The following is an 18,702-nucleotide window of genomic DNA, read 5'->3' on the forward strand; positions in this document are numbered from 1 at the left end:
GTCTGTTGATATTCCACCTGGCTCACAGATACTCATTCCCTTGCGTTATCGGAAGCCTGTACCTGGTCGTCAAGGAGCGATTGGTGTTTTGTTGTCGCCGTCCGCCGCTATTACGGGTGGATCGGCACTGGTTGGGGCACAAACTATTGTCCGGCCAGACCAACAGCCGTTTTTGCAAGTGCTTAACGCGAGTACCGAAAGCGTGTGTGTGCCGGCGGGTACTGTTGTGGCACATGCCACTACTGCGTTTACAGCTCATGATAATTTGTCCAGCCGGGGAGTTGTTGGAGGTGTTTCGGGGGCCAGAGCTGCAGATGATCGCTGGATCGCTGAATTGTGTGCAGAAAATTCGGCTCTTTCCGGGGAACAACGTTGTGCGATTCGTAAATTATAATTCAGCTATTCTGACGTGTTTAGCTCTGACGATTTGGACTTGGGACGCACCTCGTTGCTTTACCATCATATTGACACAGGGGACGCTGCCCCTATTCGGTTAAACTCGCACCGGATGAGTCCGGCGGAACGCGAGCATGTTCGAGGGGCAGTGGATGACATGTTGGCTGCGGACATAATATCTCCGTCTAACAGCCCATGGGGCGCGCCTGTTGTTTTGGTCAAAAAGAAAGATGGCAAATTGAGATTTTGTGTTGATTTTCGTAAATTAAATAAAGTGTCGGTAGCAGATGCATATCCCCTGCCGCGTATGGACGACTCTCTCGATGCCTTGTCGGGGGCGAAGTTTTTCTCGACGCTAGATCTCTCTTCGGGCTTCTGGCAGCTTCCCCTTGATGAGTCCTCGCGAGAAAAAACAGCTTTCCGTACGCCGCAGGGGTTATTCCAATTTAACTGCCTTCCGATGGGGCTGAATGCGGCCCTTGCCACTTTTCAGAGGTTAATGGAGTTGGTATTTACGGGGTTGCAGTGGGAGACGTGTCTTATATATCTAGACGATGTTATCGTCTTCAGCCGCACATTTGACGAGCATTTATCGCGGTTTGAGGCTGTGTTCACCAGGATGCGCTCTGCTAATTTGAAATTTAAGCCTAAGAAATGTCACCTACTGCAACACTCCGTGCGTTACCTGGGGCACATCGTCAGCGTGGATGGGGTGGCCACGGATCCGGACAAGACTGCATGTGTCCGTGACTGGCCAACCCCTGCCACGGTGGGGGATGTGCGTCGGTTTTTGGGGTTCGCTTCATACTATCGGAGGTTTGTTCCAAACTTTGCTACGATCGCGAGGCCTTTGCATCTCCTTACGGGAAAAGGACATAAATTTGCTTGGGGACCGCCAGAGGAGGCGGCGTTTCGAAGCCTACGCGATCTATTGGCTACGGCGCCGACGTTGGACTATCCGGATTTTGAACATCCCTTTATTCTGGATACGGACGCGAGTGACACGGGTATTGGGGCGGTGTTGTCTCAGTCCAAGGGTGGTGTGGAACGCGTGGTGGCGTATGGTAGCCGGGTTTTGTCTCCAGCTGAGACCCGCTATTGCGTCACACGCAGGGAACTTTTGGCTATTGTTTTTTTTCTCCGCCAATTTCGACCGTACTTGTACGGTCGTTCGTTTATTGTTCGCACGGATCACGCGGCCTTGCAGTATGCGCTTAAAATGGACCAACCGTCCGGCCAGCTGGCGCGGTGGTTGGACACGCTGCAGGAATTTTCCTTCCAAATTCACCATCGGAAGGGAGTGCGTCACGCTAATGCGGACGCACTTTCCAGGCTGCCGCAGCGATCCCCTTGCGCGTGTGCGTCAGGGACGCATAGGTGTGGGCCGATTCAGCACCCCCCTCAGCCTGTCGCGTTGGCAGTCGAGGTGCCTGAAGCTCCGCTTGAGCCGGGGCCGGCTGATGGGGTACCGGCTGATGGCATTTTACATCTTCCGAGGTCCGTGTGGATCCGCGAACAAATGTTGGATGATTCTTTGCTGACATTACGTAAGCGGCCAGTGAAGGGAGAAGGGGGTGTGCCGGAAACTGCTCTCCGTGATGGCTTGCTGATGTGGAGGGAAGGGATACAGGAACGCTGGCGTCTTGTTGTACCGACATCATTGCGGTACGAATTGATTAGAACTCTGCATTGTGACACGCTTTTACATCTGGGAGTGCAGAAGACCCTATTGACGCTGCAGCGAGATTACTATTGGCACGGCATGACGATGGATGTCGTCGGACACGTTCGTGCGTGTCCCGATTGTGCCCGCCGTAAGCCACCTAAACATCCATATGTGCCGCCTATACAATCTATTCAAGTGTCTCGAGTTAATGAGTTGGTGGCGTTAGATATTTTGGGACCCTTTCCGCCATCCGCTAGGGGAAATAAATATTTGCTGGTAGGGGTGGAGTACCTCTCCCGCTGGCCGATGGCCTGGCCCTTGCCTGACCAGTCAGCGGCGTCTATCACAGACGCCTTTCTTTTTGGGTATGTTATGGACAAGGGGGCGCCGGAGAGACTCCTTACGGACCAAGGCCGGGATTTTTCGTCTAAATTGTTGGGGGAGGTGTGTGCGGCTCTTGGAACAAAGAAAATTCGGACATCTCCCTACCACCCGCAAACGGATGGTATGGTGGAACGGCTAAATAGGACTCTGTCCGCCATGTTGTGCCATACGGTTAGTGAAAAACAATCGGATTGGGATTTGCATATCCCTGGGGTGCTTTCTGCGTACCGTATGACGCCGCACGCGGCTACAGGATAATCGCCGTTTTTTCTTATGTACGGTCGTGAAAACGTACCGCCGATTAATGAACAGTTGGGAACCGGAATGAGGGGACCTGCCAAGCCTCTGCCTGACTATATTCAGGACACCGTTCGCCGAGTCACTGTGGCGCGGGAAGGGGCCCGCGTGGCTACGGCCAAAGCCCAGGCTCGGAATGAGAGGTGTGCGCGCCGTTCAAAAGGGGAATGCCCCTGGAAACCGGGGGACCTGGCCTGGCTTCATTGTCCACAGGTGCGGCCTCTCCTAAGTTACACAAACCATGGCAGGGCCCGGTTCGCCTCATTGAGGTTCCCAACCCACAGTCGGCGCGTGTTCGGTTTGGATCTCGGCGTTGGTTCGTCCACACATCTCGGTTGAAACCATACGTGGCCCCTCGACCTGATGCGTCATCTCCTGAGATTGCCTTGCCGGGGTCTGTTGCTGCCGACGCGCCTTTGCCTGTGCCTGCTGACCTTGCAAGAGCGCCTGTTGTGCCTTTTACAGACGAGCCGGCCGTAACGTGGCAGGGGAAAGACGACTCAGCTCGGGGTGCGCCTAACACGGCTGCGGAACCTTTGAGGCCCGCAGCCCTTCCAACCCCGCCGCGGACGCGATTGCGGGACGCCCCTGATGCTGAGCCGGCAAGATTGGGGGACCGGGACGTTGCCAGGCTTCCAATAACGACAGACGAACTTCAACCTGTCGCTCTTAAGACCCTGCCACGTTCTCGTTCGGCGGGAGGGCCGCCGGACCGTCCGGGACGGTCCGGCGACCCGCACCCGCTCAAAATCCCTCACATTTCGTTAAATATTGTGTTGTGTTCTTGTTCTTCGATATAATATTGTGTGTTCTGTGTCTTTTTTGTTTTTTTTGTATACGGTCGTGTTCGCTCGCATTATTGTTGGAGTTGTGTTCAGCCGAGGTCGGCTGGATTTTTTCTACGGGGGAGGGTGGTGTAATGCGGGCGTAAACGACCTTCCGGAAGTGACGTCATGGGGGGAGGAGTTACGTCACGTGGGGGACAGGGTTCAGGGTTATAAGGCGAGAAACCGGAAGCAGTAGGGGGTGATCGGAGACTGGGGAAAGTGTAAGGCCACGCAGGGCGGAGTGGGGAAGAGAGAGAGTGTGGCGAGATCGCCACACACACAGACCTCGAGGATCGGCACCGTCGGCCAGCGGTGACCGACCCCGGGGCTGGAGGAGCAGCGAGGAGGCTGCAGATAGAGCAGCGGGTCTGCAAGGGTGGAGTTGAGCAGCGGGGGAGTCTGCACGACGAGACAGCAGCGGGTCAGCAAGGAGGGAGTGGGCTACGTGAGTGACAGCAGCCTGGGGGCTGCAGAGCGAAGAGTATATAGGGGAGTGCTGTGAAGTGGGCTACGTGAGCGATAGTAGCCTGCGGCTGCAGAGCGAAGAGTAAGGGGGAGTGCCGTGAGGGAAAAGAGATCGAACCCAAATAAAGGACACAGGACAGAGAGAAGCGTCCGAGTCTTTTATTACACCTGGTTAATAACATTCTTCCAATGATTGCTCAATTTATATCAATCTTCTCGGTTGAAGTTATGTCTATGTTTATATATCTGGATGGCTTCATGAACAAACCTTTGATAGTAGCCCGAAGGTTTGCAGAGCACCTTGGTCTCGGAAAAAAACAATATCATGCGAGCCCACCGCGTTATAGCAATGGTCATTCACGGCGGAGGTAGTCCTGCCGTGTTTCAGATCTGCATTGTGCTCGCGAACACAGTCCGAGACATGTCGTTTCGTTTCCCCAATGTAACAATCACCACAGGTGCAACTTAGTTTGTAGACTCCAGGATATTGCATGTCAGGAATGACATCTTTCACAGATGGGATTAGATCATGGATGTTGTGTACTGTACTGAATCGGACCTGGATCTTGTGTTTTTTTTATTTTGGAAATATTTTTGGTAACGCCTGCTATGTATGGTAACGTGATGGTTTTATGGTAACGTCATGGTTTTGTTTGCTCATGATCATTTACTGGCAGGTGAGGCAAGTACTGGTGGTTCTGTATTATTTATGTTCAGTAAAGATATCTAAAGTGCTAACTTTACCCTCAATATATTGTTAATGTACCTGTTAAGCTTATTAGTTAAGGCCAGGTACTACAGGCAAAAATAATATTTTTTGTCCAGTTTGTCAATTTTTATATTTTTTATATTTTGCCTGTAAATTGTAAACGTTCATAACATGCACACAATTATTACCAGTAACAAATTTTATAAATAGTTCGTTTTTACGATTGTATACAAACTTCGCCAAGTAAACAAAGCCTTAAATTAGCGGTTGTTTGCATCTTTCATCGCCATTTGTCTCCGCTTTTAAGAAATAACCTAGTTGAATTGTATATTATTGAAAATCTTATTCTCTAGGAGCAGATGTTTAGCTTAGTCATATATGGCTATTTACTTTGCTGTCATGGCAATAAGAGGGGAACCCAAGTATAACTCTCAAATCTCATTGCGACAAGCATCACAATGCTAGAACTGGCATTGCGATTGTCTCAAAATGACATTTTGCATGCCGAGTTTCACAACTCGATGTTTCATAATAGGTAAAGCCACATAATTCTATATACTGCTTCCTACTTGAAATAGCTAGAAATGTTCAGAGGGATTTTTTTCATATCTTTTGTTATTTTAATTTTATGTGGTATTATATCAAATAAAAATAGGCGAAAAACCTGTTTTTTAACATGTGTCAAGTGTATTTTAACATAATTCACTGAAATAACAATATTTTGACAAAAGCTTATGTAAATTACCAACCAATTAGGTATTGATCACATTAAAACAAACCAAAAAGTTATGACTTCATCTACTAAGTCATTATTGTGTTTTACATAATATTCAATGTTTTGCTTATTTAATGAGATAACACGTAATATGCATACATGAATGGGGAGAAAGTCACAATACAAAAAATCTTATATTTTTGTGAAAATGCATCTGGTAATTTTTCATTCAAATAAAAGGACAGTATTTTTTCTTGCCTATTCACCTGTAGTACCTCCCCTTAATTTAGTTAAGATTAGTTCAGATGAATTTTACCCTTTATCAATGTTAGTTTTTCTTTTGGGTTGTAACTCTCTGCTGCCATCAATGTGTAACCAAAGTACTGACAGATTAATTCAGGTTTTGCATCAAAGTAATTATGATTTCTTATTGTACTGTATGGTGCAGGTGAAAACTGACTGAATATGGCCACTGGTGAACAAGCAAGTAACAACCCACTACCAAAGCGACCATGGTTGGAGTGCATCATCCACTGTTCTAATGATACAGATAAGCTGGTGTCACCACAGAGTGTTGACTCCTGGAGAACTCTGCTCAGGGTAGCTCAGATACGAAATCATGCACCAGTTTTGGAACTGGCAAAAGACATTCCTGAGGGACAAATTCCAGAAATCTACTACCACAGAAAGTGTCGCAGTATCTTCACTATGAAGATAGTTCTTGATGGCATCCTTGCAAAAGAGAAGCAAAGTGCCAGTGGCTCTGCTGGAAGATAAATAATCTAAGAGAACAGCTCGACATGCCACAAGCACGTCGAGGACTTATGACGCAGAGTGCATATTTTGTCAGAAAACCAACAAATATGCCAAGGGAAAGAATACGAGAGAAGTACTGGTACAGTGTCGAGAACTGTGAGCTGATGCAAGATCAGGAGTGAAACCACAAATAAAACGGACAGCAGAATCTTTGCCATTGTGAGTATAGACCTTGTAGCAGCTGAAGGGCACTACCACAGGTCATGCTATAGACTGTACACCAAAGAGGAGATTTCCAAAGAAGAGGTTGCCAGCAATGAAGATAATTATGCCGCAGCCCAGTACGAAGCTACTATGAATCAGTCATACAATGAGTTGTTCCTCTTCATCAGGATGGAGCTTTTGGCAATGCTTAAGTGATGACAATGACTGATCTCACTTCTAGCCGCGTTGAAGGAGGTCCTCGAGAACAGCGCATGTACACGCATCATGGAACAGTTTGAAGTCTACCGCGAGTTCCTCAGAGGTGGAAACGGCAACCTCTCGACTTTCTGGATGTCCTATTTGGACATGGTTGAAATCTTGTTGGGGCTTATCCGAGCATCCAGAGAGGAGACTGGATGCTGCACTTGGCAAGCATTCGAGCAATGATCCCATGGTGCTGCGCTTATGATAGGATGAATTATAAACGCTACCTCCCATACTACTCTAACCAGATGTCTCAGCTGCCCATCACACACCAGATGTGTACACGGAATTCATGGAAGGAGGCATCTCAGTTCAACTGGGCTCCACTAATCCCTTTGGCCGAATCCTTGTTGACCACGCTATAGAAGAAACGGTGAACAAAGACACCCAGACAGCTGGAGGGACAAAGGGATTCAGCTTAAAGCCAGGAGCCAGTGGCCAAATATTACCTAACAGCTGAGTACAGAAGCACGTGCCTCAGACAGCTGAGAGACATGATAGGTCAAGGAAGGTCCAAACTGTCCCATCCAGATCTACAGGGTCCAAGGATCAAGAGAGATTAAGCAGATGTCCAATCTCTCATTGACCTTATGGAGAATAACTGGATCAATCCTATGTCCCCTGATGAGACAGATCTGGTTAGCCTCTCCACTGGCACCGTGGTTCCACCTGATGTGACCAGGGATATCTTGAGAGCTCTTGAGATGGGAGAAGAGGCCTACCAGGTATTCAGGCAAACAAGGTTAGCTGAGGACCCACCATCTGTGAAATTCCACGACAAGATGACCAAGCAAAGTCTGAAGATATTTTCCAATATCAGCACAAAAACAGCACATGTAAAGAAAGCACAGAATGTGGTTCTCAAAGCAGATGCAAAACTGTTCAGCCACATGATCCTGGTGGCTGAAAGCAGGAAGGTGAATATGAAGGATGTCCTTGCCCACCCACTGGGCCCACTGCTACGGGCACTGGCAAATGCTGATGGGTCCCTACGAAAAAAAAACAAGGCTGTACTTGCCAGAGAGCTTGAAGAGAATGTGTCTCCTGCAGAAGACTTCTCAATCCCATTTACTTCCAACATTGATGGGATGAGCCTGGTCCTTAAAATGAATGGCAGCAACAAAACCTTTGCACAGGTGGCAGAGTCAGCCTTGACCCAGGTCCTCCACGAGGGGGCACAGAGTGAGATGATTGATGTTCTTCTTGGTTCTTTCGGTAAAGTCACGTAGAAGGGAAGTAATAAAATAATAAAAATAAAACATAATAAAACAATTCTCACGACGTTTCGGCCACAACGCAAGCAGCCGTCCTCAGGTGAAAACCAGGTCCGTCGAGGCGACAGAGTCTGAATGAAACAGCACACGAGCTTGGAGGATATATGTGCTGTTTCATTCAGACTCTGTCGCCTCGACGGACCTGGTTTTCACCTGAGGACGGCTGCTTGCGTTGTGGCCGAAACGTCGTGAGAATTGTTTTATTATGTTTTATTTTTATTATTTTATTACTTCCCTTCTACGTGACTTTACCGAAAGAACCAAGAAGATGAATCCCTGCAGTCACGAAAGCTTTAAATCGAAAAATGATTGATGTTGTTTGCGATGTCTACCGACAGACTTCGATCAAAGATGCTGAACGACCGAACCGGGTGCAGACACCACTCTCCAGTACAAGAACCTTGCAGGGGGACACCACGTCCAGCGGTGGAGAAAATTCCTGTGCAGTCCCTCCAACAAGATCTACAAACCGCGTGCGGTTTGTAGTTTCTGGTGGAAGAGCGGAAACTCCCACTATACAGAGAGATGCTGCATGGCAAGGTGTTGTCCATGACCTGTGAGGAAACCTGCGACAAGTTGGCAAAAGATGAGATAGCAGAACTGCACTCCACGCATGAAGAAGCTGACACCCATATTCTTGGTTCTTTCGGTAAAGTCACGTAGAAGGAAAATAATAAAATAATAAAAATATATATTTTTTAAATTCCCTTCTACGTGACTTTACCGAAAGAACCAAGAATATGAATATCTGCAGTCACGAAAGCTTTAAATCAAAGCTGACACCCGTCTGCTCCTGCATTGATTGCATGCAGCAAATGTGGGCTCAAAGGCAGTTATCATCACAGCTGAGGACACTGGTGTCATGGTGCTTTGTCTTGGATTCCAGAAGGACGTCACCTGTCCCATCTACCAGAAGTGTGGGACACAGAACCGCACGCGGTTTGTAGATATCAGCAAACTGGCAAGGTCACTTGGAGACAGCATCTGTGACAGCCTAATTGGCTTACACGCCTTCACAGGCTGTGACACTGTCAGTGCATTCCCGGTCGAGGGAAGCTGAATGCCTTGAAGATGGTGAGAAAGCACACATACTGCCAAGAGACTTTTAGTCGATTGGGGCAGTCATGGAATGTGAGTGATGACCTGTTCCAGAAAATTGAGCAGTTCACCTGTCGCATGTATGTTGCTAACAGCAGCACTGGTGAGGTGAACAAACTGCGCTAACAGCTCTTCTGCACCAAAAGGGGAGAAGTCGAGTCCAGCCAGCTGTCATGATGCAGAGACTGTCTCTTCATGCATGTTCAACGAGCCAACTATCAGGCAGCAATCTGGAAGTGCTGTCTGCAGGCTAACCCTGTGGTGCCAAGCCCTCCTGAGTATGGATGGACAGACGATGATGGTAAGCTGGCCATTTACTGGTTGCATTCCCCACTCACACCAGATGTGGTCTTGGAACTGCTAGCATGCAAGTGTGTGCGTTCATGCAAAATGCCAAGCTGCACGTGCCTGTAAAATGGACTGTCATGCACAGGAATGTGCAGGTTACAAAAACTGCAGGATGATCCAGAACCTGACTTTGAACTCGGTGAATCAGATGACGAGATAGACGAGCAGTTTGAAGAGTGGCACAGGGTGGTGATTCTAATGGTATTACTGTGGTAGCAGTAGTATACATTGATGCACAGTGTTGTGATTCTGGACTTGGTTACCCTTGTTAACTCCATTTAAGAACACACAGAGCTTGATAACAATAATGTAACCTTCTTCACATATACCCATCACTAACGATATATATATGGGATCACATGTATCATTGAATAAGTAAAAGCGAATGTCAATGTTTATAATGTCCAAGTAGTTCCTTACCTCACTATGGTATTCCTTATGATCCTGTTTTGTGTATTTAAACCAATAAAAACCAATTTGTGACCTAACTGGCTTTTGTCTAGGTAGTTTTTCAGTAATATTGCCCATTTCATCGTTCCAGACGCCTGTCATAGGGTGTGGGTATAAAAGTAATTGTAACTACAACTAAGCTGCCACTCCGCAAAGGTTATCATATCAGAATATGTCCCGCACACATGGAGGATTACAAATATCATTACTAGACTTTGCCACCTCAGGTGCTACCAATAGGTATTTTTGTTGGTCTGGGCCCATGGACTACAACCAAGTCCAAAGGCTGTTGCTGCGTTGAGTCGCTCAGAGCGCCGTTGAGAGCAAGCGACTAAATCCAGAGACTGCTGCTGCATTGAGTTGCTGAGAGCGCCGTTGAGAGCAATCGACCAAGTCCAGAGACAACAGCCGCGTGGAGTCGCTCAGAGCGTCGTCGAGAGCACAAAACCAAGGCTGAGGTTGATCCTACGTTGAATCCTGGGACTGTTGCACTGCACGTTGAGTCCCGGGCGAAATCCCCGACGCTGCGACGCGACCTCGAGAGCGGATTTTGCACAACCAACCCCAGGGCTTACGCCGCATTGCTTCGTCATCCAGGTCACTTAGATCACCCAGGTCACCCAGGTCACCCAGGAGCGGGAGCGCGCGTGAGGGCTGGAGCCGATTTTGTCGCTGCGGTCTCCGTGGCTAAGTCGGTGAACTACGGGGTTGAGTAAATGAACCTTATGGCGGGACCCCGGGGTCCCATACCCCCTATGGCTCTCGCATAAATTGCTTTGCGACGTAATTGTATGTCTGTTGAAGGCGAACGATACGGCAATCTCTTCCTCTAGAAGAGCTCTACGCGATGCGCTATTCAACGTTTTGTTGATGACTACGGCTGCGCTTGGACGACACGATAGCAGAATGACCCGCGCGAGGCGGGTCACGGCGTTTATGTGCGCGGTGGAACGGAATCGCCAAAGATTAATTAATCAATTACGATCTTAATCAATTACGATTTTGACTTCCGTTTATTCGGGACACCGGGGTCCGCCATAGGGTTCAAATGTCCTTGGTTGTCCTGAAATTATTGCATCGATAGGGCGTAGCAAATCAAAGGCGTCGTTAATACACCATGGAGACACCCTGGGTTCTCCACGGGGACACCCTGGGGACACCACGGGGACACCACGGGGACACCCTGGGGACACCACGGGGACACCACGGAGACACCACGGGGACACCACGGGGACACCATGGGGACACCACGGGGACACCACGGGGACACCCTGGGGACACCACGGGGACACCACGGGGACACCCTGGGGACACCCTGGGGACACCACGGGGACACCACGGGGACACCACGGGGACACCCTGGAGACACCCTGGGGACACCCTGGGGACACCACGGAGACACCACGGGGACACCCTGGGGACACCACGGGGACACCACGGGGACACCACGGGGACACCACGGGGACACCATGGGGACACCCTGGGGACACCACGGGGACACCACGGGGACACCACGGAGACACCACGGGGACACCCTGGGGACACCACGGGGACACCACGGGGACACCACGGGGACACCACGGGGACACCATGGGGACACCCTGGGGACACCACGGGGACACCACGGGGACACCACGGGGACACCCTGGGGACACCCTGGGGACACCCTGGGGACACCACGGGGACACCACGGGGACACCACGGGGACACCCTGGGGACACCATGGAGACACCCTGGGGTCTCCACGGGGACACCCTGGGGACACTAGGTGAGACACGAAATGAGACACGGGATAATATACGGGGTGAGACACGGGGACACAGGGGGAGATGAAGACACGGAGACACAGAGACACAGGGAGATGGCGACATGGCGAGACGGGGACCTGGGGACACGGGGATACAGAGACACGGGGAGATGGAGACACGGGGACATATACACGTAGAGAGACACAGAGAAACGGGGTTGAAACACGGGGTGAGACACAGGGACAGCTCTCTGACCCTTCTAGAACATTGCTAGAATACACATCGAATTCACGTATACACATTTACACACACAAGCGAACACAAAGGTCCCCCGTATCGCCTTATCAGGCTGTAGGGGCAATTGCTGTTAGTAACGAGGAGCAGCGGCAATAGCTGTGCCTATGAAGGCACCACGCCCGCCCGGCCGCCTTTGTCTCCCCCGGTGTCTGATGTTGATACTGGACACACCGCACCAAGTACTCGTTCAAGGCTGAGTCGACCTAGGGGAGTCCCAGGACCGGTTCAGGAATTCTCTGTGAGCGGGAATCGAAGTCGGGTCTTTGAGGCGGGTGGCGCCACCGCTCCTCAACAGATGTGCGCACGCACACACGTGTAAACACACGCACACACGTGTAAACACACACACACGTGCGCACGCACACACGTGTAAACACACACGCTCACGCGTGTGTGTGCGTGTGTGTGCGTGCCGTGTCAGCTGGGCAGTGGAGCCTCATGAATATTCATGAGAGGAACGTGAATAATAAATGAGGTCGTGAATATTGAATGATGTCATTAATAATTCATGAGGGTGAGGCGGGTTGGCGTTGGTGGTCCAGTGGTGAGGATTGGGAGGATGGTGATGATGATAGTGATGGTGATGAAGATGGTGAGGATGGTGAGGAAGATGGTGAGGATGGTGATAATGATAGTGATGATGATAGTGATGGTGTTGATGGTGAGGATGATGGTGAGGATGGTGATGATGATAGTGATGATAGTGATGATGATGAAGATGGTGGTGAGGATAACGGTGAGGATGGTGAGGATGATGGTGAACATGGTGATGATAATGGTGATGATGGTGTTGATGGTGATGATGATGACGATGGTGTTGATGATGGTGATGATGGTGATGATGGTGAGGATGGTGATGATGGTGAGGATGATCTTTGTCTGTGTGAGTTTGGGTGAGTGAGTGAGTGAGTGGGTGAGTGAGTGAACGGATAGGTGAGTGTACGAGTGGGTGAAATATTGAATGGATGAGTGGGTGGGAGAGTGAGTGGGTGAGTGTATGAATGGGTGAGTGATCGAATGGGTGAGTGTATTAAATGGGTGCGTGGGTGAGTGTGTGTATGAGTGAGTCTGTGTCTGTGCCACTGGGGAAGACAAAGGCGGCCGAGCTAGGGGTGGTGCTCGCCACCCACCCCCTCGTGTGCCATTGTGGCGGCCTTAATAGGCGCTGCTACTCGCTACAACAGGACTTGCCCTAACATTACTGTGTAGGCTACCTGGGGAATCTTTGTCCGTGTGCAAGTGTGCACATAGGGACTGCTGCTACTCGCTACTAACGGCACTTGCCCCTAAAGTCTCTGGAGGTTACACGTGGGAGCTTTGTCTGGGTGTGTGTATATAGGCACTACAGATATTCGCTGCTCACAGCATTTGTCCCGACAACCCTGTGTAGGCTACCTGGGGGAGCTTTGTCTGTGTGTGTGTACATAGGCACTGCTTCTTTTCGCGACTAACAGCACTTGCCTCTACCGCACTGTGGAGGCTACCTGGGGGAGGTTTGTCTGTGTCTGAGCGTGCGAGCTGCGTACAGCACAGAGGCGGTGACCTTCCATCGTCATTGGGAGCCTGCGAGAGGGAGTGTGTGTGTCACTGTGTGTGTGTCACTGTGTGTTTGTGTGTGTCAGTGTTTGTGTGTCAGTGTGTGTCAGTGTTTGTGTGTGTCAGTGTTTGTGTGTGTCAGTGTTTTCGTGTGTCAGTGTGTGTGTCTTTTGTCTCTGTGTGTCAGTGTGTGTGTGTGGCTTTTGCCTGTGTGTGTCAGTGTGTGTGTGTGTCTGTGAGTGGGGAGTGGTAGTGTAGCGGTGAGCGCGATGCGCTATAAGTCCGGCAACCCGGGTTCGATACCCGATCATGGCCAACACCACCATTGACGATTATCTGAACCGGGCCTCCCCTCGGTCGGCTCAGCCTCAAAATGAGTACCTGGTGCGGTGTGTAAACATCGCCACTGGGGAGACAAAGGCGGTCGGGCGTGGTGTTGGCCACCCACCCCCTCGTGTACTGTTCCGGCCTTCATAGGTGCTCACTAATAGCACTTGCCGCCACAGTATGTTAAGGCTATACGGGGGATCTTTGTCAGTGTGTGTGTCAGTGTGTGTGTCAGTGTGGGTGTCAGTGAGTGTGTGTATATGTGTGTGAGCTTATGTGTGAGTGTGACTGTGGGTGCCAGTGTGTCTGTGTGTGTGTCTGTGTTTCAGGAAAGGGCGGTCCTGCACGGATGCCATGTTTTCTGTCCGTCTGCTACAGCAGAGGTGGAGGGAATTCCAACAAGACCTACATCTCTGCTTTATTGACCTGGTCAAGGCCTATGATACCATCAGTAGGCCTGGGCTCTGGGTTGTTCTTAGTGCTTTCGGAGTCCTTGACCCTCTGCTCACGATCATTAAGGACCTTCATGATGGTGAGTGGGCCCGAGTAAAACTACGTGGCCGGGAGTCGGAGCCATTCCCTATACACCTTGGGGTGCAACAGGGATGACCTCTGGCTCCAACATTATTTAACATCTATTTTCACCACGTAGTTCGTGAGACCTTCAATAACTGTACCGGAGGAATTTCCATCTAGTACAGATATAATGGGAGGCTGATCGATGCCCGGATGCGGTCAAGAAATGGCTCCCTATTGCTCAACCATGTTATGTATTTCGATTTAAAGCTTTCGTGACTGCAGGGATTCATCTTCTTGTTTCTTTCGGTAAAGTCACGTAGAAGGGAAGTAATAAAATAATTATTTTATTACTTCCCTTCTACGTGACTTTACCGAAAGAAACAAGAACATGTTATGTATGCCGATAAATCTGATGATTGCTGCTCACTCAGAGGAGGAGTTGGAGGCGCTGCTGCTAAACCTGAAGCTTGCTACAAGGAGGTGGGCCTTACCATCAGCCCCACCAAAACTAAGCACCTGCTAGGGTATTTTGTACCATCGGACACTCCATCCCCACAACTCCCAATCGGTGATGGGGCATTTGTGGAGGGAGTGGAGAGTTTCCCATACCTTGGCAGTATGCTCATGACCGGCTCTGGTTTAACAGCAGAGGTCTCACTCCGAATCAGTCTAGCGGCAATATCTTTTCATCGGTTGCGTCACGCTGTGTGGAAGCTACCTGGTCTGTCGCTCCGCACGATGCTTCGGGTCTTCTCGGCCATAGTCATTCCCTCCCTTCTCTACACTTGCGAAACGTGGACCCCCAGAATGGAACATCTTCGCCGGTTAGAAACATTTAGGCTGGCCTGCCTACGATCCATGCTGGGTTTAACCAGGCTGGGTTGTGTAAGGAGCTCACACATCCTTGAAAGATCTGGACAAAGTCCCATCGGTGAGCTCCTCCGGCAGGCAAGGCTGCGTTGGCTGGGCCATGTAGCCCGCATGCCAAGCCACCGCATGCCTAAACAGCTTTTGTTCGGCCAGATCGAGGGGGCTAAACGGGCGCGGCACGGGCTAGAGAAGAGATGGAATGATGTGGTACAGGAGGATGTGGGACTGAGTGGACTTGCCAATGACTGGTGCCAGCGGTTTCAAGATCGGCCTCTGTGGAGGAGGCTCGTGAAGGACGCTGCTGGGCAGTTGGAGGCAGTCGCCCTCCAACAACAACGGAGGGCGGAGGAGCGACGCTCACAACAACGAGCGGAGCGCCGGGTGGTTAAAGCACAGCAAGTTGGCACAGTAGGGGGCACAGGTGGTGCATCAGCCACTCATCTCAGTCAGTCGATCCGTGGCACTTGGGTCTGCCCCGTGACCTCCTGCCAGCGGGCGTTCGACACTTCACGTGGCCTCAAGGTGCACATAGCCTGGCATAAGCGTCGTGGTGACGTCACCGCCACTTAGTGGCGAATGTCGGTTGTTGTTGTTGTCAGTAGTAGTGCAGCTACTAACCCGGCGACCCGAGTTCGATTCCCGCTGACGGCCATAACCACCAGTCACGATTATCTGAACCGGTCCTGGGCCTCCCCTAGGTCTACTCAGCCTCAAATAAGTACCTGGTGCGGTGTATAGTAAACATCGCCACTGGGGAGACAACGGCGGACGGGCGTAGTGCTGGCCACCCTCCCCCTCGTGCGCCACAGTGCCGACCTTCATAAGCGCTACTAATCGCTACTAACAGCACTTGCCCCAACAGTCCGTTAATGCTACACGGGGGATCTTTGTATTTCTGCGAGTGAAAATTGGTGATGCTGTAGCTGCTGCTTTTAATGATGATGCTGCTGATGATGCTCATGATGCTACCGCTGACGATTCTGCTGATGATGATGCTGATGATGTTGGTGATGCTCAGGATTCTGCTGATGCTGCTGTTGTTGATGATAATGCTGCTGATGATGCTGATAATTATACTGCTGCTGATGATACTGCTGCTGATGATGATACTGCTGCTGATTATGCTGCTGATGATACTGCTGATGTCGCTGATGATGATACTGCTGCTGCTGTTGATGATGCTGCTGATGCTGATACTGCGGCTGATGGTACTGCTGCTGATGACACTGCTGCTGATGCTGCTGTTGATGATGCCAGATCCACGTGCCCCCACTCTAAGCCGCTTTTGTGGAGCTTATAATGCGTGACAGGGGCCAGGGTAGCTTCTGAAACGATAAATAATAGTAGTAAAGTGAATCACCTCAGGCGAATGATTAGTTTTTTTAATCATTTTGTGATAATTATTTTATTATATTTTGAAGTATTGTTTAATATTTTGTAACATTTTTAAATTTTTGATACATTAGGCAATTTTTTTATAGCATTTTTATTTATTAAGTTTGAAAAATATATTTTTTGACAATTTTTCGATTTGTTTGATACATTATTATTTATTTGTTTTATTATTTTGTGACAAAAAAAATAAAATTGTATTACTGTTTTTTTAATTATTTTCATAACATTTATTATACATTTTAAAACATCTTTTGACTATTTAAAAAAATATTTGTTTTTACTATTTTTTTATCTTGTGATTATTTTTTGACTATTTTGTGATTATTTTTTATTATTTTGTGATTATTTTTTTGATTATTTGTGCGTGAAAATTTGTCGTGAGCGATTTTGCTCCTGATTTTCTTTTTACCTTTGTTCGGGTGTGTTTTGTGAATTGTGTTTGTGTATTGTGTTGTGTATTTTCTGTATTGTTTGTGTATTGTCTGTGTATTGTATTGTGCGTTATATTACATTGTGCATTGTGTTTGTGTACTGTGTATTGTGTAGTGCGTATTGTGTTGTGTATTGTGTGCATTGTGCTTGTGTAGTGTGTATTGTGTAGTGTGTATTGTTTGTGTATGGTTTGTGTATTGTTGTGTTTGTGTTGTAACGTTCTTGGACCAGTCCGCGCACGCTACAAAGAGCTTTACAAATAATCGGATTTCCCCTGCTGCGATATAAACAAATATCCCGATAATAGTAAAATAATAATGTATATGTTATTATAATATAAATAACATAAAAATCACCTGACTCCCGCCATATTTCGGAATATTTATTTTATACTGTAGGTGAGCAATCCGATGATCTGTAAAGCTCTTCACTCACAGATGTCCAGTTAGTCGACCTCGGCGTTGTCCACGCAAGCTCCCCGCTAATCCATATGGCGGGGGGTCAGGATGGGGGAGGGAAGGGGGGGACTAGTGGGGGGTTGTGGGGGGGGGTACCACCCCTAGGTCCACTCGGCTTGAAATGGGGGTGGGGGTCACGTGACGTTAGTGCGTGGTAGCGGTCAGCGCAACGAACCTGGCGACCCGACTTCGATTCCCGCTCACAGCCAACACCAGTGACGAGTATTTAAACCGTTCCCGGGCCTCCCCTAGGTCGTCTCAGCCTCAGATGAGTACCTGGTGCGATGTGTAAAAGCATGACCACTGGGAAGACAAAGGCGGCCGGGCATGGTGCTGGCCACCTATCCCCCTTGTGTGCCACATTGCCGGCCTTGGTGGGTGCTCCGGCCCCAACAGTCTGTTCAGGCTATACGGGAGATTTATTTCTTTGTACTCCACCCCCATTCACTGCTATTAAACATCGGCATAGGGGGAGACAAAGGTGGCCAGGCTTGGGGTGCATCGTGGTACTGTACCACCCACCCCCCTCTGTGTGTACCACAGTAGCGGCCTTCATAGGCGCTGCTGCTACTCGTTACTAACAGCACTTTCCTACATCACTGTGTAGGCTACCTGGGGGAGCTTTGCCTTTGTTACGTGAAAGCAATAGATTATCACAACCACCGCAACCATCACTATAACAACCACAACAGCCGAAACACAACCACATCACCAACATCACCACCGCCACCACCATCATCACCATCACCCTCATTACCTCCATCACCACCACCATCGATACCACCATCACCACCATCAACAATATCACCACCATCACTAACACCTCCACCATCAGCACTACCATCACCAAAATCACCACCACAACTACCCTCACCATCACCACCATCTGCGCGTGGACAAAGAGTGAGGCTTACCGGAAAGCCGGAGACACGAGGAGACGCAGAGGCAGAGCCCGGGAGACGCGTGGAGACAGAGGGAGACACGGAGGGGAGACACGGAGGGGAAACAATCAGAGACACTGGGAGACAGGGGGAGACACAGGGGGGAGAGAAACACTGGGAGACGGGGGAGACACAGGGGGGGAGGGAGACACCGGGAGACAGGGGGAGATACGGGGGGAGGGAGACAAGGGGAGACACGGGGAAAGGGATTGGGAGACAGGGGGAGACACGGAGGGGAGACGTGGTGGGGAGACGTGGTGGTGAGACAATGAGAGAAACTGGGAGACAGGGGGAGACACAGTGGGGAGGAAGACACTGGGAGGCAC

At 49.7% G+C, this 18,702-nt stretch overlaps 1 protein-coding gene across 3 annotated transcripts in view; it reads right to left on the reverse strand.

Moving 5' to 3' along the window:
* Window positions 1-18,702, reverse strand: part of LOC133362990 (serine/arginine repetitive matrix protein 2-like) — a 60,830-nt gene extending 42,128 nt beyond the window's left edge. For all 3 annotated transcript variants that reach the window (XM_061581971.1, XM_061581970.1, XM_061581972.1), the window contains exon 1: window positions 18,350-18,702. The gene's annotated coding sequence lies outside the window, so the exon portion shown is untranslated. The remainder of the gene's footprint in view (window positions 1-18,349) is intronic.

Source organism: Lethenteron reissneri, unplaced genomic scaffold (genome assembly GCF_015708825.2).
Source record: "Lethenteron reissneri isolate LAM-NWPU_2019-01 unplaced genomic scaffold, ASM1570882v1 scaffold_1639, whole genome shotgun sequence".
Lineage (NCBI taxonomy): Eukaryota > Metazoa > Chordata > Hyperoartia > Petromyzontiformes > Petromyzontidae > Lethenteron > Lethenteron reissneri.